General features: G+C 34.0%; 1 non-coding gene across 1 annotated transcript; it reads left to right on the forward strand.

Moving 5' to 3' along the window:
- Window positions 1-7,045: 7,045 nt before the first annotated feature.
- Window positions 7,046-7,118, forward strand: TRNAK-UUU (transfer RNA lysine (anticodon UUU)). The gene has a single exon. It is a non-coding gene; the product is annotated as a tRNA-Lys (tRNA).
- The last annotated feature ends 18,997 nt before the right edge of the window (window positions 7,119-26,115 follow it).

A 26,115-nucleotide genomic window follows, 5' to 3' on the forward strand; every position in this document is an offset into this window, starting at 1 on the left:
TAGAACAATAAAAAAAACTAGTTATTATATAATGAAGTTATATTAGATATGTTGTCACATCATTGTCATTTACATGCATATCATTCAGAAGTTGTTAGTCAAACAAATAAATATGTTTCAATCTACCAAATTTCACATATCAAACAAAAATGAAACTAAAGGTGGCAAGCCATATAAATTTTTTCAAAAATTTTATAACTATATTGAAGAAAATCCAGGATATAATTCATTTCTCATGATACATATCTTTTGGATTCCAACCTTAGGTTTCTAAAAAGGTGTAGGAGAAATGACAAATATAATAAATCTCAATTGATTTTTTTATTGAAGAAATTTTTTATTGTAAAGTATTCATAATTATGTTAGAGTCATTATTTTGTTTACCTAAAATTTATTATAAAAATATTTAAATACGTACATATAAGTATTTAATGTTATATTGTTGATGAATTCATTAAGAACATACCAATAGAAATGTGTAAATTGTGTGTACATAAAACATCTACTCATAAATATGTGAACTAATATAAATTTAAGTTTTAGTTTTAATTTGATGTAAAGATATATGATTTTTATAAAAAAAATAGATATTAAAGGAAATAAGTTGATGATATCCACTTTGCTTATGGCCTTCACATGGGGGAAGATAAACAAAATGGTTAGTTAATATAAGGTAGAGCTATAATATTGTCTTTAGCAAGACTTAAAGTTTGAGGTAATGTCACAAGTTACTCATATCATCTTCAATAATATGGCAATTTGTAGATGTTATGTTATATTATGAAGTATATGCATGGATAAATTATGCAAAAAACTAGATGGGGAGGTTATCTATACATTTCTTTAGAGACTTTCTTAGCCTCAAAATTACTTTCATTTGAAATGTTTTTCAGCTAGTATTGAAACGCCAATCATGTATAATAGTAAGATATACATATGATGCAAATGGTGGCAATGAATAACAAAAACAAAATTTTTACAAATATAAAATGAAAGAGCACTGATATGATATTGACAAAAAAAGTATATATAGAAGCATTTCTTGACCGTTGCCCAACGACTCTAGTTTAGATAATTTTAAATACGAATGTTATTACTATTTTTCAAAATAAATTGAAAATATGACCGTTTTCTAACGGTTATATATATAATTTCTTTTTTTGAACGATATTCCTTAATCAAAAAGCTATATATATATATATATATATATATATATATATATATATATATATATATATATATATATATATATATTTGAAAAAGTTAATAGTATTGCAAATACTACAAAATCTTATGTGTTTTTATCTTTCCAAAAAAGTTATTTTTTAACTTCTATTTCTATAAAAAGGAAAACGTGACGCCACTTGTCCATGTGATTTGCAAAATTATATTAGACAAAATTGCAAGAATGGTCCCTGTGGTTAGGTCGAAATTGTCACTTTGGGCCAAACAGGTTTGGACTAGCACTCATGGTCTAAAGGTTTTCATTTTCTTGCCACTTTGGTCCAATTTACTTTACATTTATTAGTAATGATGATTTTGCCCTTGGTTTTTGCTTTTTCAGTTTTATTTATTTATTTAAATACTTTTAAAATTAACAGAAATATAAAAACGAAAATACTCTCTCTTTCTCTCTCTCACACACACACAGACACACACACACACTCGCTCATATGAACACCATCGTTTTTCTGGAAAATATAAAGAACATCCTCACCACCGAAAAATCCTTTGAAAACCCTCGTTTTTCTAGAGAATATAAACAACACCACCACCACCGCTGAGGTTTTCGAGATACAGACGAAGACGATGATGTAATTAAGAATACAAAAGGCGGCGACAACATGAAAACCTAATTCGACGACGTCGGAGTGGTCCGATCTGAAACGAATTCGTCTGAACGACTTCATTCCCTTCACCATCTTCATCTCATCTCGTTTCTTCTCTGGCTAGTCTCATATCCCTAAGATCCGATGACTAGTTAGGGTTTTCAGATCTGACGAGTTAGAATTTCTAGACCAATGAGTTAGGGTTTCACCGTTATTCTCTTCTTCTTCATAGAAAACCCTAATCCATATGAGATAAGGTGACAACACTAGGGTTTTGGAGGTTGGTGATGATTTTTGTCGAAAATGGGGGTTATGGAGATGGTTTTTGGTGGATAAGACGAACCAATAAAGAGATAAGATGTTCTCTATTGGTGGGAATCGATTAGGGTTTGCTGTAGGTGATAGCGGATTTCAAATCTGTCGGAGGTTGGTGGTGGCAGAGATGATGGGGGCTGATGGTGGGGATGAAGGCGGTGGTGGAACCAGATGAAGATGCTTCGCAGCTTTCTTGAAATTGTCACTTTAGCTTTCAAAAATCTTTTAATGCAAACTTCATTACAAAATTTCACCTGAAAATATTGATTAATGAGTATCAGAATCGATTGACAAAAAAATAGAAATCTACACACGCAAATGTATAGAACCAGATGAAGATGGTGAAGGGATGAGCTAGGTTGAGAGAGAGAGAGAGAGAGAGAGAGAGTGTGTGTGTGGGGGGGGGGGGGAGAAAGGTTTTTTTTTCTCAAATTTTCTTTTAATTATTAAACTATATAAATAAATAAATAACTGAAAAAGCAAAACCAAGGGCAAAATCGCCATTACAAAAAAGTTTAAAGTAAATTGGACCAAAGTGGCAAGAAAATGAAAACCTTTGTACCATGAGTGCTAGTCCAAACCTGTTTGACCCAAAGTGGCAATTTCGACCTAACCACAGGGGCTGTTCATACAATTTTGTCATTATATTAAGACAAAATTTCATAATTGGTCCCCGTGCTTTGCAAAATATCTCACTTTGAGAACTTTCAAGGAAAACGTCACGCCACTGGTCCGTGGTTTCGAAAATTATATAAAAGGTCCCGCTGCCGTTAAATCTAACTTTTCAGCTGTTAGATTTTAATGAAAAATACTATTTTGCCCTTGTACCAAATTTACAATATACTACAAACCTCAAGGACCATTTGTGTAAATTTATAAATTTGAAATTTTTTATACATATAAATTATAAAAATAAATTATATATATATATATATATATATATATATATATATATATATAAATATAATTTGAACAGTTTGATAACTTTTTTTAAAATCTTTTTGACATTTTTTTTTATTTTCATTTTATAATTTTAGTTATTTATGGGTTTTTAATGTTTTTATTTATATTGATTTTAGTAAATAAACTTTAATTGATAAACAATATTTGAAACCGTGTTTTTTTTTTAATTTTCCTATTTCCGAACTAAAACATTAATGTTTTTCTTCTTTTTTCTTTTTTTTTTTAATAAATGTTTTGCTGTTACAGTTCATGTTTTTTACTTACATGCTCCATAGTTAATATCGTTATCAACTTTATGTTTGCATTTATCATTATCATTATGTCACCTTTTGTTTTCTATTTTTTATATATAATTTTAGTTATTTGTTATTCTTCTATTGTTTTTTATTTATTTTGATTCAAGTAATGAAAAATAGAAAAAAATAAAAATAAAAAATAAAAACTCAAACACCAAAGTTATAATATACTCTATTATATTAAATCATTTTATATTTTTCATCTTTTTTTGGTTTGTTTTTTTTTTCATATTATTTTATTGATTGTTTCCTATTATTTTTTAGTTTTTTCCTTTTTGTATTTTTTTTCGTTGTTTCGTTCTATTTTTTATTAGTTTGATAAATTTTTTTGACCTTTTTCTAAAAGTGTAAAATGTATGAATATATTAGAGTATATTACAATTTTGGTGTTTGGGTTTTTTGGTTTTCTATTTTTTTTTAAATATTTTTGACTATTTATAGTTTTTTTTTTAAAACTTTTTTTTATTTTGATTTGAGTAAATAAAAATGTTATGTTTATTTTACTTATTTATATTTATAAATATAACTATTTTATTTAATCAAATAGAAAAAAAGTTACAAAAACCATGAATAACCAAAATTATAATAAAAACTTGAAAACCAAAAAAACTCAAATACAAAATAGTAATATACTTTAATATATTCATACATTTTATACTTTTTGGAAAAAGTCAAAAAAAGTTATCAAATTGATAAATATAAAATAAAACGAAACAACGAAAAAAATTAAAAATAGAAAAAAAAATTAAAAAATAATATGAAATTTTAAAAAAAAAATGAAAAAACCAACCAAAAAAAAGATGAAAAGTGTAAAATGTATTAATATATTAGAGTATATGCAATTTTGTTGTTTGAGTTTTTGTATTTTGTTTTTCTATTTTTCATTACTTGAATAAAAAATAAAAACAATAAAAGAATAATAATTAACTAAAATTATAAAAAAATAGAAACAAAATGTGAAATAATGACAATGATAAATGCAAACATAAAGTTGGTAACGATATTAACTATGGATCATTAAAGTATAAAAAAACATGAGACGTAACATCATAAAAAACATTAACGTTTCAATTCATAAATAAAAAAAATTAAAGAAAAAATGATTTCGACATAGTTTATCGAATTTAAGTTTATTTACTTGAATAAAAAAACATTAAAAAAACCATAAATAACTAAAATTTTAAAATAAAAATAGAAAGCAAAACGTCAAAAAGAAAAAAAAAATCAAATTGCTGAAATTATATATATATATATATATATATATATATATATATATATATATATATATATATATATATATATATATATATACAAATTACCCAAATGGTCCTTGAGGTTTGTAGTAACTGTTTGACTTGAACTATTGATTTGTCTGTCTAGATATCTGATTATCTGCCACATTTAATTCACAACCAAATGTGTCTTTGTTCCAACCATCATGTATGCCCATGGTTTGCTTAAAGAGAATCTTTTCTATGATCAGATAGGAATCATGTCATACATGAGCAGACTCAGTAAGATCTATTTCACCTAATTTCATATTGAATTTAGTAGTATACAAATGCATTCATTTCCTCTACATTGATGCAATCTAGGATACTATCGGAGGGAAAAAAGGTCTAAAGAAGAACAGAGGCTAGGCTATATTAGTAACTAGTAAATCCTTTATGTACGGGTTGCCAGAGTAGTTTGGATGGATTGGAACGAAGGGATGAAGGAGGGCCAGCTTGCCCAACAAGTAGACCTGAATAACTAGCTTCTAGTCCAACTAGCTAGAGTTCCAGCCCAAGCCTCCAAATCGAAGCTTCGGAGAGCCTTCTCCCATGTAATGAGATGAATTGTGTCTCTCCCTCCAACACCAGACCGTGGATATTTCATCAAGTCTTTGTGAATCCATACAACTTTAGTTTTTTTATTTCTTTGTCCCGAAATGCTCTTTGAATTCCTCGATTTTTTTATTGACTTCATCCGTTTATTCATTGAACTCATAGTCACAGATGAGACAGAAGGACTTATATAGAATCCCTATCTACATTTACATTCGATTAGTAGGGCAAATTAGATATATCTTTAGCTCATGTATAACTAGTCAATTTCCGTGAGAAGCAGATGATTAATCATCCGCTTCCAGAAGAAATCGAAGAATTTCTTAGGAATCCTACAAGATTCGTTCATTCTTTTTTCTCTGACAGATGTTTAGAATTTCATTTGGTTTCGAATCCTACTGAGAGGTCCACTAGAGATCAGAAATTGTTAAAGAAACAACAAGATATTTCTTTTCTCAGGCGATCGAAAAATAAAGAAAGGGTTTATCTATTCAAGATAATTATGTAAGGGAAAGATTAAGTGGTTCGTATGCCTACTTTACCTACTTGACGAAAGGGAACGAACTTCGTTTCGTTTCTGGGTTTATGGATTGGATTCATTCAGCCTCACTCCTTCCTTTTTATATTGTCATGATGGTTACCGACTTCATACAAAAAAAGCCCGGGTCTTGCTAAGATTTCTTATTAAAAATTATTTATTATCTATGTAGCTAGGAAAAAAAATATAAATGACTATTCATGTATATGTGATTTTAGATATTGACTAGTTATATATGAGCTAAAGATATATCTAATTTTCCCTACTAATCAAATGTGAATGTATATGGGGATTCTATATAAGTCCTTCTGTGTCATCTGTGACTGTGAGTTCTATGAATAAACAGATGAAGTCAATAAAAAAATCAAAGAATTCAAAGAGCGTTTCGGGACAAAGAAACAAAAAAACTAAAGTTGTATGGATTCACAAAGACTTGACGAAATGTCTACAGTTTGGTGTTGGAGGGAGAGACAAAATTTATCTCATTGCATGGGAGAAGGCTCTCCGAAGCTTCAATTTGGAGGCTTGGGATGGAGCTCTAGCTATTTGGACCAGAAGCTAGTTATTCCGGTGTACTTGTTGGTCAGGCCGGCCCTCCTTCATCCCTTCGTTCCAATCCATCCAAACTACTATGGCAACCCGTACACAAAGGATCTACTTGTTACTAATATAACCTAGCCTCTGTTCTTCTTCAGACCTTTTTTTTCACTCCGATAGTATCCTAGATTGTATCAATGCAGAGGAAATGAATAAATTTGTATACTATTAAATTCAATCTGAAGTTAGGTGAACTAGATCTTACGGATCCTGCTCATGTATGACATGATTCCTATCTAATCATAGAAAAGATTCTCTTTAAGCGAACCGTCCTATCCTCTATATGGGCATACATGATGGTTGGAACAAAGGACTTATCATTCTGGAGCGGTAAAGTCAATAGAATTCAAAACCGTTTGGATTAGAACGGATAGAACGGTAACCGAAGGATCCCATTTATGTTCCTTAACCTTTCTTTCATTTCATTAAAAAGTTCCTTCTTTTTGTTACCCGGATTTGATGAGATAGGATCGGAAAAAGGTCTGACTCTATGGTAGCCGACTTGATTGAATTTCCCTTAACGAGCTACAAATCTAATATGGTTACGTGCGCACGCTTACGTTTTCTTCGCTTTCTATGCAGTATGAGCCTCATACAAATGCGTGCCCCTTTAATATGATGAAGAGGGGCCGCCCTCTTTTGTTTTCCGCACCAATCCTTATTTACTACTACATTTTTTTTGGGTATATAGCTCAGTTGGTAGAGCATTAGGCTTTTAACCTAATGGTCGCAGGTTCAAGTCCTGCTATACCCAAACCTAACTTGCACTACATATACATCATTAAAATCTACGAGCTGAAAAATTAGATTTAATGGCATGAGGACCTTTCATATAATTTTTCAACCCATAAGGACCAGTGGTGTGATGCTTTCCTTGAAAGTCCTCAAAGTGAGATATTTTGCAAACCATAATGACTAAATATGAAATTTTGTCTAAAAGTAATTTAAACATGTTTCCCATGTGGTTGCGGTGTCGATAAATCAAAGCTATCTTTCTGCAAAACCCAAGCTACGATGATGAGTTTATGTGATAAAAGTATTTTTTTATTTCTTGGATTTGTCCTCCTTCAAACAGCCTTTCTACTCTGTCTCTTTACACATCATATTGTCAATTTCCCATAAGAAATTATGCCTACCTACCGATTCCTCAAAACTATTTGTAGCTTTTAGAAGCTTATCGAATGATATCAATTCTAACATAAAATGATCTGTAAACAAACGAAAATCAATATTTTATGTTATACTTTGAGGTCTGTGAGCATATACTTTTATAAAAAGAAACAGGATAATGTCGTCATAATACACATCATAGCCAAGCGACCGAGTGTTATGGCTAGTAGAGAAACAAGTTTTATTTTGGTTCTTTCACTTGATTATATGGAAAACCTATTTTAATGTGGCTAGCTAACTTTAATTTTTGTTACTCAGCATGTTACATAAATGATGGGAGCCTTAACCATTTTTCAACTATCATTTGTCTACAAACTTTCCTAGCAATTACAATCGGTAAGGAAATAAGATTGACCACATGCTTCCTTGTTAAGGTTTATCACATAGTAAGAGTAGTGCTCTAACAATCTAATTATTAATATAGTCTAATAGAATGATATGAAAGGAAAATTATTTCCCTTTAACTATGCATTTAAATATATGATTGAGTAATTTCTGCACTCATTTTCGCTTTCTTCCAATATTTCTTCAAGTTTTCTGATTATGAGAATTAGGATTTTATGAAAGACCTAAGCTTTCATAATTGAAACATTATTACTCCAAAACATACTACATGCATATTCACAGATAATAATTTACATTGATAATTTTTGTTGACAAATGATTGGATACAAACCGACTATTACCAAGTGTTGTATATATTACATAAGTACCCATGATATTAAAGTTTTATACAAACATGAGTACAAAATACAATAGTTTCAAACTATTCTAAATCATCCAACAGTATACAACTATACTTGATGCTTATTGCCTGCAATTATAAAACATTGAGAGGGGTAAGTGGTGACGCTTAGTGAGTTCAATAATAGATATAATATAACGTTATGCCATATATACTTCAATATGGCAGAAGCAAAGGGAACAAAGAACAACAAATGCATATGTGAATTATGCGACAAGCTTTCCATATCAATCAATGATTTGATTCAGCGATACTCAATGAATGAGACATAACAATTTCAATACTTGATATACATCAATCACGATTCGGACCAAATGGCACAGAAGACAAACGATTTCTGATTAAACATTTTGGTAGATTTTAGGCTTTCAGCCCTATCTAACTTTCTGCCAATGCCATAGAATAGAAGTCATTCTCTTACGAGACATACTCTACATGGCCAAAGGCTACATACCAGTACCACCATGAATTTAAGTCCTTTCATTGATAACATGGTCAAAAGTATAACTTTGCTATCATAATAGCACTGAATAACAACATGAGATAATAAAACGGAAAAGCACATAGCACATATAACACATAACATACAATTGTTCATATATATTGAACTCACCTTGAAGTAACCGGGGATTAAAATATTTGTTTGGGTAGCATTTCGGCTTTAAATATGACTTTCTGTGATGAAACCGGGGATTTTAGTTGAAAAACCGGCCTCACACGGGCATATTTTCGACATGAAAATATAATTTTCTCAGGAACTTCGGAGCATCAGGACTTGCTTCAGGTTTTAAGGATGTTCCCTAAGCATCGGGGGTGTTAGAGATGCTTGGGAGAGAGAGTAAAAACTTGAGAAAGAATAAAATTTGTAACAAAAAACGAGAGACCCTCGGTTACTATTTATAGGCTGCAAAGCTACTGACTACACTGGGCATAAGTCCTCTGTATGCTGGGTGTATGTCAAGGCAGTCCACTACACTGAGCGCAACCCTTGTACATGGGGCGTACGTCGAGGCGGTCCACTATGCTGAGTGTAACCCTTGTACATTGGGCGTATAGGCTTGGTGTCTTCAGACGTGTCAAATGTATGAGATACGTTGCATATAAGCGAAGACCAGTGATGTGGCTGATCCAAGGCCCTTCAATAAGTCATAACCTCTTTGTTATAACTCAGATTTCGATTAGGTTTTCGCCTAAATGTTTCTAACGAGTTTCTTTATAACTTTCATTAACATTGTTTTACTTTACTTCAAGTAAAAACTATTTGTTAGAACTCATTGTTCAAATTCATATAATATTTAATTATATTATTCACTTTTTAATTTACATAACACGATAGTTGAACGTGTATGTTACACTTTATTAACGGATTCATGGAGAAATGGTCAAGAAAACATAACATAATTTCTTATTTTTGTAATGAACCCAAGAATTTCTTATTTATTGATTTCGTAGATTTCGTAAGGTGCATTTTTTTATGATATGCTAAGTCATAACTTAACAAATGATTACGTAGGAATTTCAGGTACTTTGTATGGAAGGAGAACGATTTAATGGATATGAGGTTTCTTAGAATCGTAGCAAGCAACGAGTCAACAATGATCAATGAAAAGGAAACAACAATGAATGGTGAGGTAATAGTGGTCATTGAAAAATGCACAATTATAAGAAGGAGATCGGTGAGGGCAACACACGAAAAAAATGTTGGTCAAGGAAAGAGGGGAGAAAGTCACGCAATGGGAAGGATATGGTAATGGTACTTTCTATGATTTGTTTTTCAATCTCTTTCAAATAATAAAGCACAACTATTAAGTAAGTATTTTTTAAACTATCATTAATATATATATATATATATATATATATATATATATATATATATATATATATATATATATATATATATATATTAAAACACAACCCCTTAATCAAAAACTCTATGTGTAAGGAGTCGCTAGAGTGAAAGGTCGTTGGGGACATCAGATGGTGCCGGCTAAATGATATATACTTTTTAAAAAGAAAAATTGACCACTCCTAAATTACTCCTAAATCCACCTTTGTCATATACGAGACATGAAATCTCAACCTGAAGAGGAGGAAAGGTAACACCTGATATCCCTGGGTTACAAGCCCATTAACTACTTGATGGGAGAATGAATCAAAGTCTTTATGAAATACAGTAAAATTTGGAATTTTAATTTTAACTTATTATCATTTCTGGATTCTTGTACATATGACAGGCCTCGATAACTACAAAAATTCCAATTGTATTTTATTTAATCCCTCATTATTCTTAGTATATACTATAAGAGTTATGCATGGAATACCACACACACACACACACACACATATATATATATATAGTTAGTTAGTTAGTTAGTTAGTTAGTTAGTTAGTTAAAAGGAAATTAAGTCAAAAATCCACACTTAACTAGTAGTCAATTGAAATTGTTGGAACCTGAAAGTGAACCTCTAGCAATCCTAAGTTCCAATTCCGAAGTACATGTGTTCTGAAAATAAAGAATGGTCCGGAGTCGAATGTGAAGAGTGGACCAGAATCTTTCCGGACCGGACCAAAACAGAAGAAGATGAGAAGCTTAAGTAAAGACATTCCGAAATGATCCTCATGTCCATAATGTGTGCTGATCCGGAGTCACTGTATTTTGTCTTTGTGCATTTAATTAAGTTTGTTTTTTTTATTGATATTACATTTCATAGGACTTAGTCTTTTTGTAATATTAGACAATCAGAATGTCAGTAACATTCCCATTGTCCTGTCCTATGTCAGTATCCTAGTTCATTCAATGTAACCTTCACTTCTATTTATATGAGCTTTCAATGCAAAGTCAATAAGGGATCTTTCAATTAAATTTGGCATTTTTACTAAGTTAATTTAGTTCTCTAAAAAACATTCTTATTGTTCTTCATTTAATATCTTTACATTGATCATTATCTTCTCTATTCATTTATATCTTGAATACTTTGTTCGAAGTACTTATTTAGACTTGACTGGTCTTGCCAAACTTGACTGGAACACTTATTAGTAAGCAGACATTGATCTTAAGCATTCATTCAAGGTTTAAGTTTTCAAACCTTGTCCCTGCGCATCAGATCATCCTTGTTCTCACAATTGGTATCATAGCTTGAGTGGTTGTCCTTTGAATCCACAAGATCATATTATCATTGATTTGAAATTACCTTGGTATTTCAATCATTTCTGCGTTCAGGATAAAAGTTCTTCTATATACCACTTTTTCTCAAGATATCTTAACTTCAATGGCCGCTTCTAATACTCAATAAATGTATTCAATGTAAATAGCAAATAGCTTGGGTTGCCCTACTCCTACCCTATTGCTAGTTGTTGAAGACTGGTCATTGGAAAGTAAGAATGGAGAGATTTTTGCTTGGAAAAGAAAAAGGTGAATCTATATGGAGATCCGTCAAAGAAGGTCCTCATGTTCCAGTTCGAACAACTGTAAGAGATGTTGCTGCTCAACTTATGGGTCAAGATGAGACTCATCCAGCTCCTATAATAGCTGATGATCTTGAGAAGTTTCATGTTGATCAAGTTGCCTTCTTTGAAATGGTTTTGGTGTTCCTCTTTCTCTTTTTGAGCACATCAAACTATGAAAGTCTGCTAAGGAGATCTGGGACACACTCCAAGATCTGTTTGAAGGGTTAGAGAATATGAAGGGCAAACAGTTGACTTCGGTTGTTAATGAGGTCGACACATTCACTACCACTCCCGGTGAATCTGTTGCCTCAACTTCAAACAGATACCGGATAGTTGTCAACGACATGACAACTCGTGGAATAGTCCGAACTCCTCTTGAGTACAACCTTAAGTTCATCAACAACCTTGGAAAAGGATGGGGAAACGTGAAGTCTTGTCTTCAGAGTAATGGATCTCTGAAAAATCTCAAGCTCTATCAACTTTTTGATGAGCTTGAGGGTCATGCACTACTAGAAAAACATCCTTTTACGACGCTCATTGCGCGTCGTAAAAGGCTCAGACGACGCGCAAATGCGCGTCAAGGAAGGCCCTGTCATAAAGAGAGACGACGCGCAATTACGACGCGCGTTTACGACACGCAATGCGTATCAAGGAAGGCCTTGTCATAAAGGAAGACGACACACATTCGCGTGTCGTAACCTTATGATGCTCGTGTTAATGACACACAATGCGTATCAAGAAAGCCCCTATCAAGAAAGGCCATGTCATAAATGAAGATGACACACATTTATGCGTATCATAATTTTAAATGTTTTAAAATAATATTATTTATAGATTTACTAATTTTCAAATTAAATAATACATTAAAAATCTCATAATACAAAATAAAATACCATAAATAACAAAGATAATTCATTTAACTAATATGTCAAATACAAATAATTATTCTAATAGTGAGTAAAAGTTATAAAAAAATGAACTCATTTATATACAATTGCATTATCTAGCTTACTATGTGCCAACAACTCTCTGTATGTTTACTTTTGCTTGAGTCTCGTTTCCTCCAAAGCTTCTAGCCATGCAAAAATATGATATCTTAAATTCATCAAGTCCTTGGCGTGAAGTCTTAGAAAGAAGCTTAACTGCAATCTCTAATCCTTCTAGCAGACTCTAAAGATCATTATTGGCCATGTAGCAAGATCAACATGCAATCTCTTTTCTACCTTCTTATTATTTGCAGCATCTTCTGCCTGTTTGACCAAGGTTGTGCCTTCAACAGCAACATGGTGCATTGCATCAAAAAGATAAAAATAGATGACAACAAATAGAAATAACTGCATTCTACTTTTTAAAAAAAATCCAACTCCTAAATCACAAACCTATTTAAACATACTAGAGACAGGATCCAATCCATGGGGTATTTTTGGAAAATAGTCTGAACATTCTTGACAAATCATCAACCTGCAAGTGAAGGGTAGAAAGGGAAGAAACAAATGTTCACAACCAGTAAGAAATCTAAACACTAGAAGTTTCACAGTGATTGTTTCCTATAAACTCAAATGTGAGATGATAGCAATACTTGACCTCTGAAAACAAATAAACATAGCAATACTTGTCTCTGCAGTTTCACGGATCATGATCCCACCCACTCCAGTGAAACCAGCCATTTTGCATCGTGCAACTGCGAAAAGTGAAAAATTTTAACACAAAAAAATTATAGTGATGAAATATATAAGAAAATTATATACAAATAGATACAGGGTGCAGTGAGTTTTAACCTAGAATAAGTGTCCCATGTAGATCTGCACCAACAAGGCATTGAGCCATTTGACCTTTCATGATAATAATTCCAACAAAATTTAAATAGAAAAAAAATTGTTTCACCATTTTGAGAGTTAACAATCTATTCAATTATTTCTTCTCTTGTGAAAATAATTATACATTCGAATACTTTTTTGAACATCATACATTTGATATATAAGTAACTTCAAAGGAAAGGCACAAAATGAAGCAAAACAAAGAATGTGAATTACCAGGTGGGTATAGATAGGGGTCGACAGTGTTATAGTTATACAAAAAGGAAAAGGGACTTTGTGCATTCCGAGGAATAAAGGGAATGGGGTTGCTACTACTCCACTCCATTTGATCGACCCTCTTCATGGTTAACAGTATCTACCTTTCACAAGCTAGCTGAGTTTAACCTATTTGTACCTGGGATATAATAGGGTAAAAAAATATGGGATTCAGGGGGTCATAATCTGGTCCCTAATATGTGACTTCTAAAGGTTTCAGCTTCTGGATGTAGAGCTTCTTTTAGCCATCGATGATTGATGTAACAGTAGTTAAAGGAACCTGATAATGCATAAATAATATGAGATGAAAACATAATATTTAAAACATAGCTGATAGGTTTACAAGATGTATGTACTATGTATATGTATACTCACATATTAGTCAAGTTTGTAAGTTTTCCAAGTCCAACAGGCAGTGGGCCAGATAATTCATTTGAAGCCAGAATGCTGGGAAATGGAAATACAAAATTTTATATGAATGTAGATCAAAGTTTATAATTTCAATCTATTATTTTTCCTTCTTAGGGTTTTAAGAAGAAGTGTACAAGGGTAAAAAGGTGAAAAGAAAAGTTATTAGTTATTACAGTTTCTACACATTTTTCATGTTGACAATCTCTTGGGGTATGGATTCTGAAAAGTGATTTCCTTCCATGCTCCTAAAAAATGTTGAAGAAATAATCAAAGTGATGTTTTTCTTTCTATTTATTGTATTGTAACAAAATAAGAACGGGTGATGTTGTCTACAGATTTACAAGGGTAGTTATTCTGCTGAGAACTCTTGGAAATGGGCCGGATAATTTGTTTACCATGAGAGAGCTGCATATAATCATGGTTTATTATTATAAGATTAAGACGTTTTATTAAAGTAAAATAATTATTTTTCACATGTAAAAAAATTGGGTGGTTCAGAAATTATACAGGTCAACCAAACACATAGTAGCCCATTGGGAGAGGTAAAGTTCCATTGAGGTAGTTACGACTGAGATCCCTGGATTAATAAATCACAATTATAATTATTTTATTATTATCATTTCATAAGCATAAAAGTCTTAACTTTTATTGATTAATAATGTCTCAAATCAGGTCTTGAGATTCCAATGACTTACCATAGACGACCGGGACAAGTTTTGATTGAATCAAGGTGTTACCCCATTCAATTGGCCCTCCATTAGCTAGCAAGCACCATGTTGTTAAAACCTGTCTTGATTCGCCTTGTCTTATCAATTCTGGAAGAGTACTTATGATTTATTAAAATCCACACAACATCCATTACCATTGCCTCTCCAATCTAGCTTAATTCCCACCATGTAACCCTGCAAAATCCTTTTTTTCTTAAAAATCTTCACTGCTAAAAACCAATAGTTATAAGAGATGTTGAACCTTTGTTAAACTATCATTTTGTCATAAGTGGAGAAGATTGAGTGCCAGCCACATACAATCATATTGGTGTCTATGGTCAAGAGTCATGTATACATCGAATTTTGCTCTTCTAACTACACAACTAATTAAAGATGAGGATCTGTTTCGTTCATTTGTACCATCAAAATTGAGATTTTTCCCTTTTTTCTAGTTGCACTACACAAAAAATAATAGGTGCATCATGTTCAATTAGATAAAAATTGTTTAGAAAATCAAGATTGTATTTAGAAATCACAAGAAGATAGGGATGAATCAATACGTGAAATCCAACTTCCAACAGGCTGAAACCTTGGACCCAATCCTTGCAAAAGCTGATCAGATTCTTCCATGAGCTGTTTCTCACCAGGTAGCTGAAATCGAACCCTAGTTCTTTAACCCACTCCTTGAATCAAAGGTGGCTCTGGCTCAGCTGTTGTTCTTGTTTGAACACCATTATCTTCAGATTTTGTAGATGAACTCATTGGTTCATCAACAGATGCATCATTTGGTTTTACAAAGAAGTAAGGACACTTGTAGTCTGTTCCTCTGTACAGTATGATAATGCTTCCAGATCTTTAGACAACTAAACCCCCGGTCTTTCTCTGAGAAAAAAAGCCCCAATGTTGATCATTATGACAAAAAATAAAGATTCAAAGTCAAGAAAAACTAAAGCATTTGAGTTGATTTTGAATTTTGGACCAGTTGTTTGGAAGGAGGGAGTATTCATTTGTGTTTGTGAACAATAATTTTATACTACAGGAGAATAGACATTGTTTATCTAACGTCAAGAAAAAAGCCCCAAAAAGAAGAATATTATGACCTGTGAGGTTCAAGAAAACCCCATCCGTTTACCTTCAGTCACCGAAGACCACCACAACTTCATTCTTCTTCTTCCTTTGATCTATCCAAACCCCAGAGGTCATCCCCTTCGTTCTCAACGACCACTGGAGATGGAGTAGCATCCGACAAGACCAAGAGGCTCCCACTATTTTCATCGATCAGACCTCCACCCAAACCTTTCCCCCCTCCGTTTATTTCATCAAAATCAGACAAGAAACTGACTCGTTTACCCCGATTTTTACCGATGATGGAGTCTAAGAAGCCAAGGAAGGCTCACTGGGAACCAATAATTTCCTCCTCCTCCTCACGAATAGATCGATCGCCCCGATCTACCAGTCGCTACCTGCCCTGCTCCATCGGACTAGTTGAGTCCCCTCCCTACGTGTAATATGTTAGCGACAAGGAAGAATAGCCAAGGAGACCATCAGAGCGCCCCCTAGCTGCGGCAGACAAGAGAAGAGTTGCTGCTTCTCCCTTTTCCTTTCGTCAAATTGATCCCGCACCAGAGGTGCTTCCCCTTTCTCGATTGATTGCCATCATCGAGCCACCATGGCTGCTTGCGTTCCTATCTTCCTTGCTCGATAGATGAACCATGACCACCGGACCAAAACTCCCGCTACCTTCGTCATTCTAATTCCCTTTTTTTGATTTATCTGTGGGGAATAAGAAACATACGAGAATCAAGATTTGCATTCTTAATATTGAGACTTGAGAGTATAATACTGAATTAGGGCTTTTTCTGACAATTTCAACATCGAGTGGGAGATATGGTGGTTCCTGTGGGTAGAAGTAAATGAGCCTTGATGGGGAAGAATCGGTGGCGGCGGTCGGAGTGCAAGGGAAATAAGCAAGCAACACTCGATGTAGGGAGGTAGAGGAAGACCGGAGAAGATTTTTATGGTCAAAGAACACACCCAAAGCTAAAGAGGGGAAACAAGGAAGGAAGGCGGGTTTTCTAATTTTTTTTTTAATTTCCTTTTTCCCGCTGCTAGTTGCTGAAGAGCGCGTTTCTAAAATTATAAAGCGACATTTCTAGTCGACACGCCTTTAACATAAGCGCCTCCGTGTTTTTTTTTTTTTTTGGCGAGACACTAATTCTAGGGCACGCAAAAATGCGCATCCAAAATTCTTTAAATTTCTAAAGATCTGACATTATTTTTAGGGCACACCCTTTTGCGTATCACTAATCAGTGCGTGTCGTAAAAAGCACGTCATTAAAGGTCTATTTTCTAGTAGTGATGAATGCAACGTTGCTCAAACCCTAAAAGAACTCTTCGGAGGTACCGTTGCCTTAGTCAGCTCCTATGACCTTCCTCAAACCTCCAACCCAGGAACTTCGGACCCTCTCAATACTACTGTTCCATTCACTTCTTTCGTATTTCCTACTGCTCCGGTTCATGCCAATTCCAATTATCCTCCAATGGAAATTTTGAATCTTGATGAAACAGACTAAGAACTTCGATTCCAGCGAGAATTTGTTTTACTCTCAATGAAGTACAATCGTTCATTCAACAAACCCTTCAAACAACCACTTTCAAAATTCTCAACAAAATCACCGCTTTCAAACTCCTCACCAAGACTATCCTCAACCTTTCAACAAACCTTCCGAAAATCCTCCAACTTACAAGCCAAATCTTCCAAATATGGATTACACTTCGAAACACTAACAGATTCTGAAATCTGAAAAACCAAAAATTGTGTGTCATAAGTGCGGACATGAAAGTAACTTTTCCAAAGTCTGCTTAGCTAAAGTCACACAAAAACAAAAGGTTAAGGACTCTGCTTATAATGCTCGACATACTCAAGAATTGGTTGAAAGTGAAAAAGCTTTTGTTACCACTATATCAAGGGATGTTGAAGGATACCGCTCATCTACAGATGATGATGATATAACTACTGGCAGAAACATGTGTCTCATGGCTCGACAAGAAATTGAGTGTGATGAAAGATACTGGTCGTCTAGATCTGAAAGAGATGATGAAGATGCTGAGCCCAACTACTGCTACATGTCTACAAACGACCCTCCAGGTAAAAGCATCATTCAACAGGTAAAATTTATGATTACTGAAAATAATTTTGATTTATCTGTTTGTGAACCATATCTAACTCAGATTGAATCGGACATGAACATCATTCACAAACCCTATGAGTCAGCCATAAAAGCCAATGAGAAGAAGGAAATCGAGTTTAATCGTCTTACATTTCGTTTCGAGGATAAGAAGTTAAAAATAGAGTCTTTAGAACATGAGCTTGTAATGTCAAAAGATGAATGTATCATTTTAAAAGACAAATGTGAAATCACTTATTCAGAAAGAAATTTTTTGATTTGTGATAACAAACGTCTCAATGCTAAGATAAATTCTTTGCATAATTCCATTGACATGCTTGAAGCTGATATACGAATGACTCATAACTTTCTTCATCCATGGTCCAAAGCACCTGGCCTCGGAAGTGAGTTTCTAAAGCTAATTTCTCATCCTTTGGAGGAATTTCAAAATTTGACATTAATGGGAGAGGTTCCGAACATCAAAAATTCGAACACCCAAGTTTCTCCCTTGTCACCTCTTCTTGAATACGAAGACCATTTTGCTTCCTTAATTCCTCAGTTTCAACCAATTGTTGTCAAGTGTCCTCATTGCACGCCTCTTCCGCCTGTGGACCTGAATCGGACCACAAAATTTCATCACAGTGTTTCAAATTGTGTAGATTATGTTCCAATACAAATCCTCCTAACAACTATGTTATTGAGGAAATCATTTCGGTGACAACTAAAACTTCTACCTCTAAGTTTGTATGGGAAGCCTTAGATGATAAATTTGAAACCTCAAGTTGTGTCTCCTCTGATTCTTGTGAATCAGAATCCTTAGTTACCTCAAAAACCAAGTTGGTTCCCATTGATCCCAAATTTAGTAATCCTTCTGTAGGACAAACATTAAAATCTTCGTTTCAATCCAAGAAAAAACCAATTCTCAATAGGAAGGATATTGTAGATCCCAAAGAGGAAGTTTGAAATGCTCACAAAAAGGAAGTTAAGTCTAGACAAAATACCAGATTTCTTGAGAGCTCTAAAAAGAGTGTATCTCAGAATTCTCGACCCTCAACCCCTAGTAAAAACTCATTCACTCCCACTAAGATCGTCAAGAGACCTTCAAAACCTACCAGTCTTGTGGAACCAAAGAATGTAGTTAGTTCCACCAAACCTAAACTCATGTGGACACCACTTCTATCAAAAAGACCTCTCCTTGGATATTTTCATCTGTTTTCATTGCTAAATCTGATGGAACAATTTTTAAACCAAAGTCTTCAAAAACCAATGTGTCATCAAGCAAACCCAAAAGTATAAAGAAAACAATCTCTTCAAAATATTCAAAGCAAAATTTTGTGTAGAAAATTAAATCTCGCATTGATGAAACTGTAGTTCCGAAAGTGTTAGGTAGTCATGTTCCAAAGCAAACTACTCCTGAAATCCGTGTCATTAAATATGACTATTGGATAGATGAAGGAACGATGTCATTCTGTTTATTTCCCAACGAATCTCGAAATCATTCTTCGAAACCCTCAGTTTCTCATAAGTCATTTCAAAAGCCCAAGACCCATGCCCTTGTCCCAAAATCTAACTCAAAGCCTAAAAACTCCACTATTCACTAATTTTGCAGGCACTCTGTGCTTCGAAGCAAGAGATAATATGGTATATTGATAGTGCTTGCTTCATGCACATGATGGGGCATAAGGACTTTCTGCGAGATCTAAAGCTTGCACCAAATGCTGGATATGTAACATATGCCAACAATTCCAATTCTCAAATCCGAGGTTATGGCATCCTTACAAATGGAAAATTTTCAATTTCAAATGTGGAGTATGTAGCTGATCTAAAACACAACTTGATAAGTGTAGCTCAACACAATGATGCAAATCATCGAGTTGAATTCTGCAAAAAAACATAGCTACATCATGACCGAAGATAGAAAAGAATGCTTGATCAAGTCCAACTGCAACAAGAACATGTATCCTCTTGATATCAACATGATCATTAGCAAGCCCCATCTATGCTTACTCTCCAAAGATCTTCCTGATGTCAGTTGGTTATGGCACCGAAGGCTTGCTCCTTTTAACTTCAGATACATGAATGATCTTGTTTTAGGCGAAATGGTTAGAGGTCTGCTACTCCTTAAATTCGAAAATGATCACTTATGTGTTGCTTGTGAGTGTGGTAAGCAGTCAAAGAAAGGTCATCCAATCATCATTGAAAAATCAATCTCCAAGCCTTTGGAACTTCTACACATTGATTTATGTGGACCATGAACAATTGAAATATTAAATCATAAAAAGTACATTCTTGTGATTGTGGATGATTTCACTAGGCTCACTTGGGGTTTCTTCCTCAAGCTAAAGTCAGAAATAGCCTCCGAGCTCATAAATTTCATCAAAGGAATATAAGTTCTTATCAAACTCCCAATTAGGCGAATCCAAAGTGACAATGGTTTGGAATTCACAAACTCCACCATTGAAAATTTTCTTACCGAGAAGGGAATTGGCCACAATTTTTTGCTCCATACAATCCTCAACAAAACAGTGTAGTCGAACGAAGAAATAGAACTCTAGTTGAAGCTGCTCGATCAATGCTAAATTTTTCAAATCTTCCTCTCTATCTTTGGGATGAAGCCTTTTCCACTGCATGCTTTACTCAGAATAGAAGTATCATCAATCGGCGCCTCAACAAAGTACGAAGCCATGAATGGATGGAAGCCAACAATCTCGTTTCTTTATGTTTTTGGACGCAGATGCTTCATCAAGAATAATTGTTATCAACTTACCAAGTTCCAACCCAAGGCTGACAAAGTTATTTTCCTTGGATATTCCTCAAAATCAAAGGCTTATCCATTCCTCAATCAACGTACTCGGGTTATTGAAGAAAATTTTGATGTTACCTTTGATGACAATTTTGTTCAGAATTCTGGCCCCACTCATGTCACCACACACATTATGGAGTCTGATGCTCCTCCTCCGGAATGTCCGAACATTCAAGTAATCCATGAAGTAGATTTTGAAACTCTCTTTGGACCCTCCGAAACAACTCTTGATTCGGAATCTCATATAAGGAATCAGGCCACTCTGGATGTTCGTGTTTCTCAAAATGTCTCTGGTCCGATTCCAAGTCTTCCTCCATTTGATTCCGAACCGTTTCAACCTTCACAAGTTCAGGGGGAGAATGGTCAACCTTCCCTTGAATCAAATGTGGATGGATTTCAAGATGCAGCTGCTGACTTTGATGATTCAAATCTGATCAACAATGATGAAAATGAAATTTTCTTTGAGTTCCCTTCTAATGATGATGTCAATCTCTCCGGTTCAGAAGTTTAGGGGGAGCATCATCCTCAAGTTCAAACCATTCAGGGAGAGCAACTCAATCCCATCATTGATATTGGCTCGTCAGCGGTTCAAGAACTTCCAAGGTTACATGTCTGGACCAAGGTTCATCCTATGAACCAAGTAATCGGAAAACTAAACGCTAGTGTACAAACTAGATCACCTGCAAGTCTTCAACATGTATGTCACTTTTCGGCATTTTTCTCTATGGTTGAACCCAAATCCATTGAAGAGGTACTTGAACATGCTGATTGGATCACAACCATGCAAGAAGAACTGGCAGAATTTGATAGAAATGAAGTTTGGTCTCTCATCCCTCCTTCTCATAATCATCCTATCGTCTGTACTAGATGGGTGTTTCGTAACAAATTAGATGATGCAGGAGTCATTATTCAAAATTAAGCATGTCTAGTGGCAAAAGGTTTCGTTCAAATTGAAGGCATCAACTACGATGTGACGTTTGCTCATGTTCACAACTTGAAACTATCAGAATTTTCCTTGCTTATGCCGCTCATAAATGCTTCAAAGTTTACCAAATGAATGTTAAAAGTGCTTTTTCTAAATGGTGAACTAGACACTGAAGTATATCTTCAGCAACCTCCCGGATTCATCAATCTTGCATTTCCGAACCACTGCTACAAACTCCGAAAGGTAATCTAGGGCCTCAAGCAAGCTCCTCGCGCATGGTACAATACCCTCACCAACTTTCTCAAGTGCTCTGGTTTTCAAAGAGGTATTCTAGACCCTACTCTATTCCGAAGATCGAATGGAAAGCATCTCATGCTGGTTTAAATTTACGTAGACGATATCAGTTTTAGATATATGGACTCATCAATGGTTGCTGACTTTGCTAAGGTAATGATCAATCGATTCTAAATGAGCATGAATCGGGAGTTAAGTTTCTTTATTGGTCTCCAATTAAAAAAGACTAACAGAGGAATTTTCATTCACCAAGAGAAGTACATTTCAGAACTCCTCAAAAAGTACTCAGTGGACACTTGTGCCTCTGCCAAGGTACCTATGGGATTCGGACACTAGATTTTTGTTGATCCTTCAGGTGTTGCATTTGATGAAAAGAAGTATAGAGGAATGATTGGATCTCTACTTTATCTCACAGGTAGTCGTCCGGACATCATGTTCTCCACATGTTTGTGTTCCAGATTTCAAGTCAATCTGAAGATGTCTCATCTTTTGGTTGTCAAGCAAATTTTCAGGTACCTTAAAGGTACTAAGAACCTCGGAATCTGGTACCCAACAAATGAGAGTTTCCTGTTACAAGCTTACTCATATTCAAACTATGGTGGACTACAACGGGATATGAAAAGCACATCAGTTGGATATCAATTCTTAGGTGGTCGATTGGTTAGTTGGTCATCCAAGAAACATAACTGCACTGCTCTCTCTACAGCCGAAGCCGAATACATTGTTCCTGCCAGCTGTACCTCTCAAGTTCTATGGATGAAGTCTCAACTCTTGGATTATGGTACCACTTTCAACGCATCCCCATATATTGCAATTCTCAAAGTGCCATTGCTATTTCATAAAATCCAATTCAGCACTCCATGACGAAGCATATCGACATACGGTAGCATTTCATAAAAGACCATGTTTTAAATGGTAACATTGAGCTCATTTTTGTTCCATCTGACGATGAGATTGTTGATGTCTTTACTAATTCATTAGACGAAACCAAATTCAATGGTTTTCTGAACAAGATGGTTATGATCATGCTAGATCCTTAGTTCTTTAAAGGGATTTTTTCTCTCTGATGAAAGTATTCGAAAGAAAATTGGTTTCGTCTTAATTTTTTTTTTCTGGGAACTGCTTTCTCTCAAAATACACAAGATCATTTTATTTTTCTTTATTTCTAACCATCACCCGAGTTTTAAGTTGTACAGTTCATCCTGATTGTAAGTCATAATGATAAATATTTCATCTCGGAATTCCCTCCATAAGGTTATCCTGGAATTCCACTCCGGAAAGGTACTACTCTCTATACTTCAAAATTCTTTTTAAAAGTTGCCTCTGGAAGTTTTTGAAGGGTTTTGAGCATTCTAACACTCCTATGGTGTACATGCATCCCTACAAACCTTGGATCTATTTTTTTCTCTATTACACATGCAAATATATGATATTCCAAGGTATTGTTCTAACTAGCATAATATGAAGTACATATAATATAAATTCTAGTAGAATTACATACCTCTTTGTTGTAACTTAATTCCGTGGAGCTTAAGAGCCTAGTGCCTCAAATGTGACACCTAAAATGGTTCACACAACATCACCAACATCTTGGAATAACTTGAGAGAAAAAGAGGTTCCTATGCTCAAATCGGCTAGCCCTCATGTGTACACACACTAGTGCCAATTTCTTGAGCCATGGGGTCCTTATATATTATGGCTATTAGATTTACACCATGTAACTCATGTCTTTCCATATTCTTCATGCTCCATGGGTTAAAACCTCCATGGGTTACTCCATGGGTTTAGCCCAACATGAAGAACTATGGATCATAAGCCCACATATATAAGAATGAATGATTTACACAATCAATCCCCATATATTTAATTAGTCTCCTTTTGATGAAAAAGTTAATTCCAAATTAATTCTTAATCAATACTAATTAAATAATATGATTTCATGTTAATATATTAGAACTTATAATATATTAACAAATCATTAATATCCTTTTCTCATAAAAGTCTATCCAAATTGTTCTGATGCCATGCAACCCAACTGGACCATGCCAAGTCGGGTCGAATACATACCAATAATAATTTGGGCTTAAACATCTGATCCAACAGTCTCACACTTGGATGAGTCTAAACTATTATTGTGTATAATTCCAAAACCCAACTAGCAATCGTAGCTCTTAAAAGTTGCTGTCGAACTCAGAACAAATCAATGACGCATTCATTAGATAAGGATCATATATTCCTCCATTCAAGATATCATATGGACTGAGACATAGGTTATAATCATTCTCTCTGTCCATCTGTTGTTTCTCGATTTCCAATATATGACAACCGACTAATTGAACAAATCAAATCAGTCCAGGCTTGGCCAAGCACTTCGGGATGTCATCACTAAATCATCAAGGGGCCCACTGATATCGCTGTTATCCCTTTAAGGGTAAAAGGAATGGATAAACTTCAACTTATATGCTTGTTCTACTACTTTTTGAGTCGTACACAAAGGCACATTTTATAACATCGAGTTACCAATGAGTTTTCATACAATCAATGTATAACCAACTCATAGGCAACAAATCATATCTCTAGGTTTGAAGAATATAAGATATTATCATCTCATGATCACTCGTGATAAAATCCATGAAGTGAGTCAAATGAGCGTGGGTTGAATCCAATACTCAGAACTTATGAGCACTCATTAATGTTGTAGCAAATATTGCTATGTCTAATACCTTGGACATCTACAAACCAGCTTCATGAGAGTCTTGCCTTAATACCTACTTCCAATGTATTATCGATTGTGGATGGTTTGAATAATTTAGTCTTTCAGGAAGAATGACCTAGTTATTCTGGAAGTTAAAACATGCAAAGTGAAACACAAGAATAAAAGAATCCAATATGGTCTCGGAACTTATGAATATAAATAGAACAACTTTTATTTATCACCATATTGATTACACATTATTCATTGCATATTGTTTCAAATTATCAACTTTATACTTGAATTAAAACAATAGTTGTCCCATGCTGCAAGCATGTACACTATGTTTTTTTTCCTGAACACTAGTCATGCCATACACCAAGTATGCACACTATGTTTGTCTATGATCTTTACTTTGTAGAATAGATCGATTGAACGTAATTCCATTGATTCTCATTTCACAATCCCAAATCCTTACCGCAAATGCAAGAATTCCAAATTCCTGCCATTTACCGAAATCTATTAGATTTTAAACTTATATGCACTGATCCTCTTGTAATGATTATGCACAAAGTCATAGAGACTTGTCAACAGTTATTACTTAGTATTCCAATGGAGATCAACTCCATGGAAACGAAGTTTCATATTCAAAGTACATTGCTTTGAACATCCTTCTTGCATTAAGTTTTCTAATCTTACACATATTTAATAACTTCCACCTATGGAAACATTTCCATATTCCCATTTTGACTATCACTTTTGAACAAGAGTCGCCTCTTTTCAGAATATGTCAATGTGATCCTTCCAAAATTAATACTATACTTCTAACTGTCCCTGAGCAACCAATCTTTGGTAAAACTTAGATTGTCCTCGACAATTGCTTAATCAAATTAGTCATATCTACCTCTAGTAATTTTTCCCTCTTAATGCTCTAGGCATTTTGAAAATTTTAGAACAAATGAATATTATATCACATGCAATCGATCCTATATCTGAAGCATATGGGACATGATTCATGATGTCTCACATAAAGACATGATACTAGACCATTTTTTTCCAAAATATTCCTATTTCTATTTGCCATTTTCTCATAATTCAGATTATGAAAAGGGATGTTGTAATCATAATCAAATTTTAGAACGTAAATAATGTACCCATGTATAGAATTTCCTTATGTTGAGCCTATTCCAACATAATATATATATATATATATATATATATATATATATATATATATATATATCCTTGGCTAAAGATGATTAACACCTCAATCTAAGCTTTTAGACTTGAAATGAAGTATAATTTCCTAAGTCCAGCT

The sequence above is a fragment of the Lactuca saligna genome, chromosome 5, assembly GCF_052625555.1.
Source record: "Lactuca saligna cultivar CGN05327 chromosome 5, ASM5262555v1, whole genome shotgun sequence".
Taxonomy (NCBI): Eukaryota; Viridiplantae; Streptophyta; class Magnoliopsida; order Asterales; family Asteraceae; genus Lactuca; species Lactuca saligna.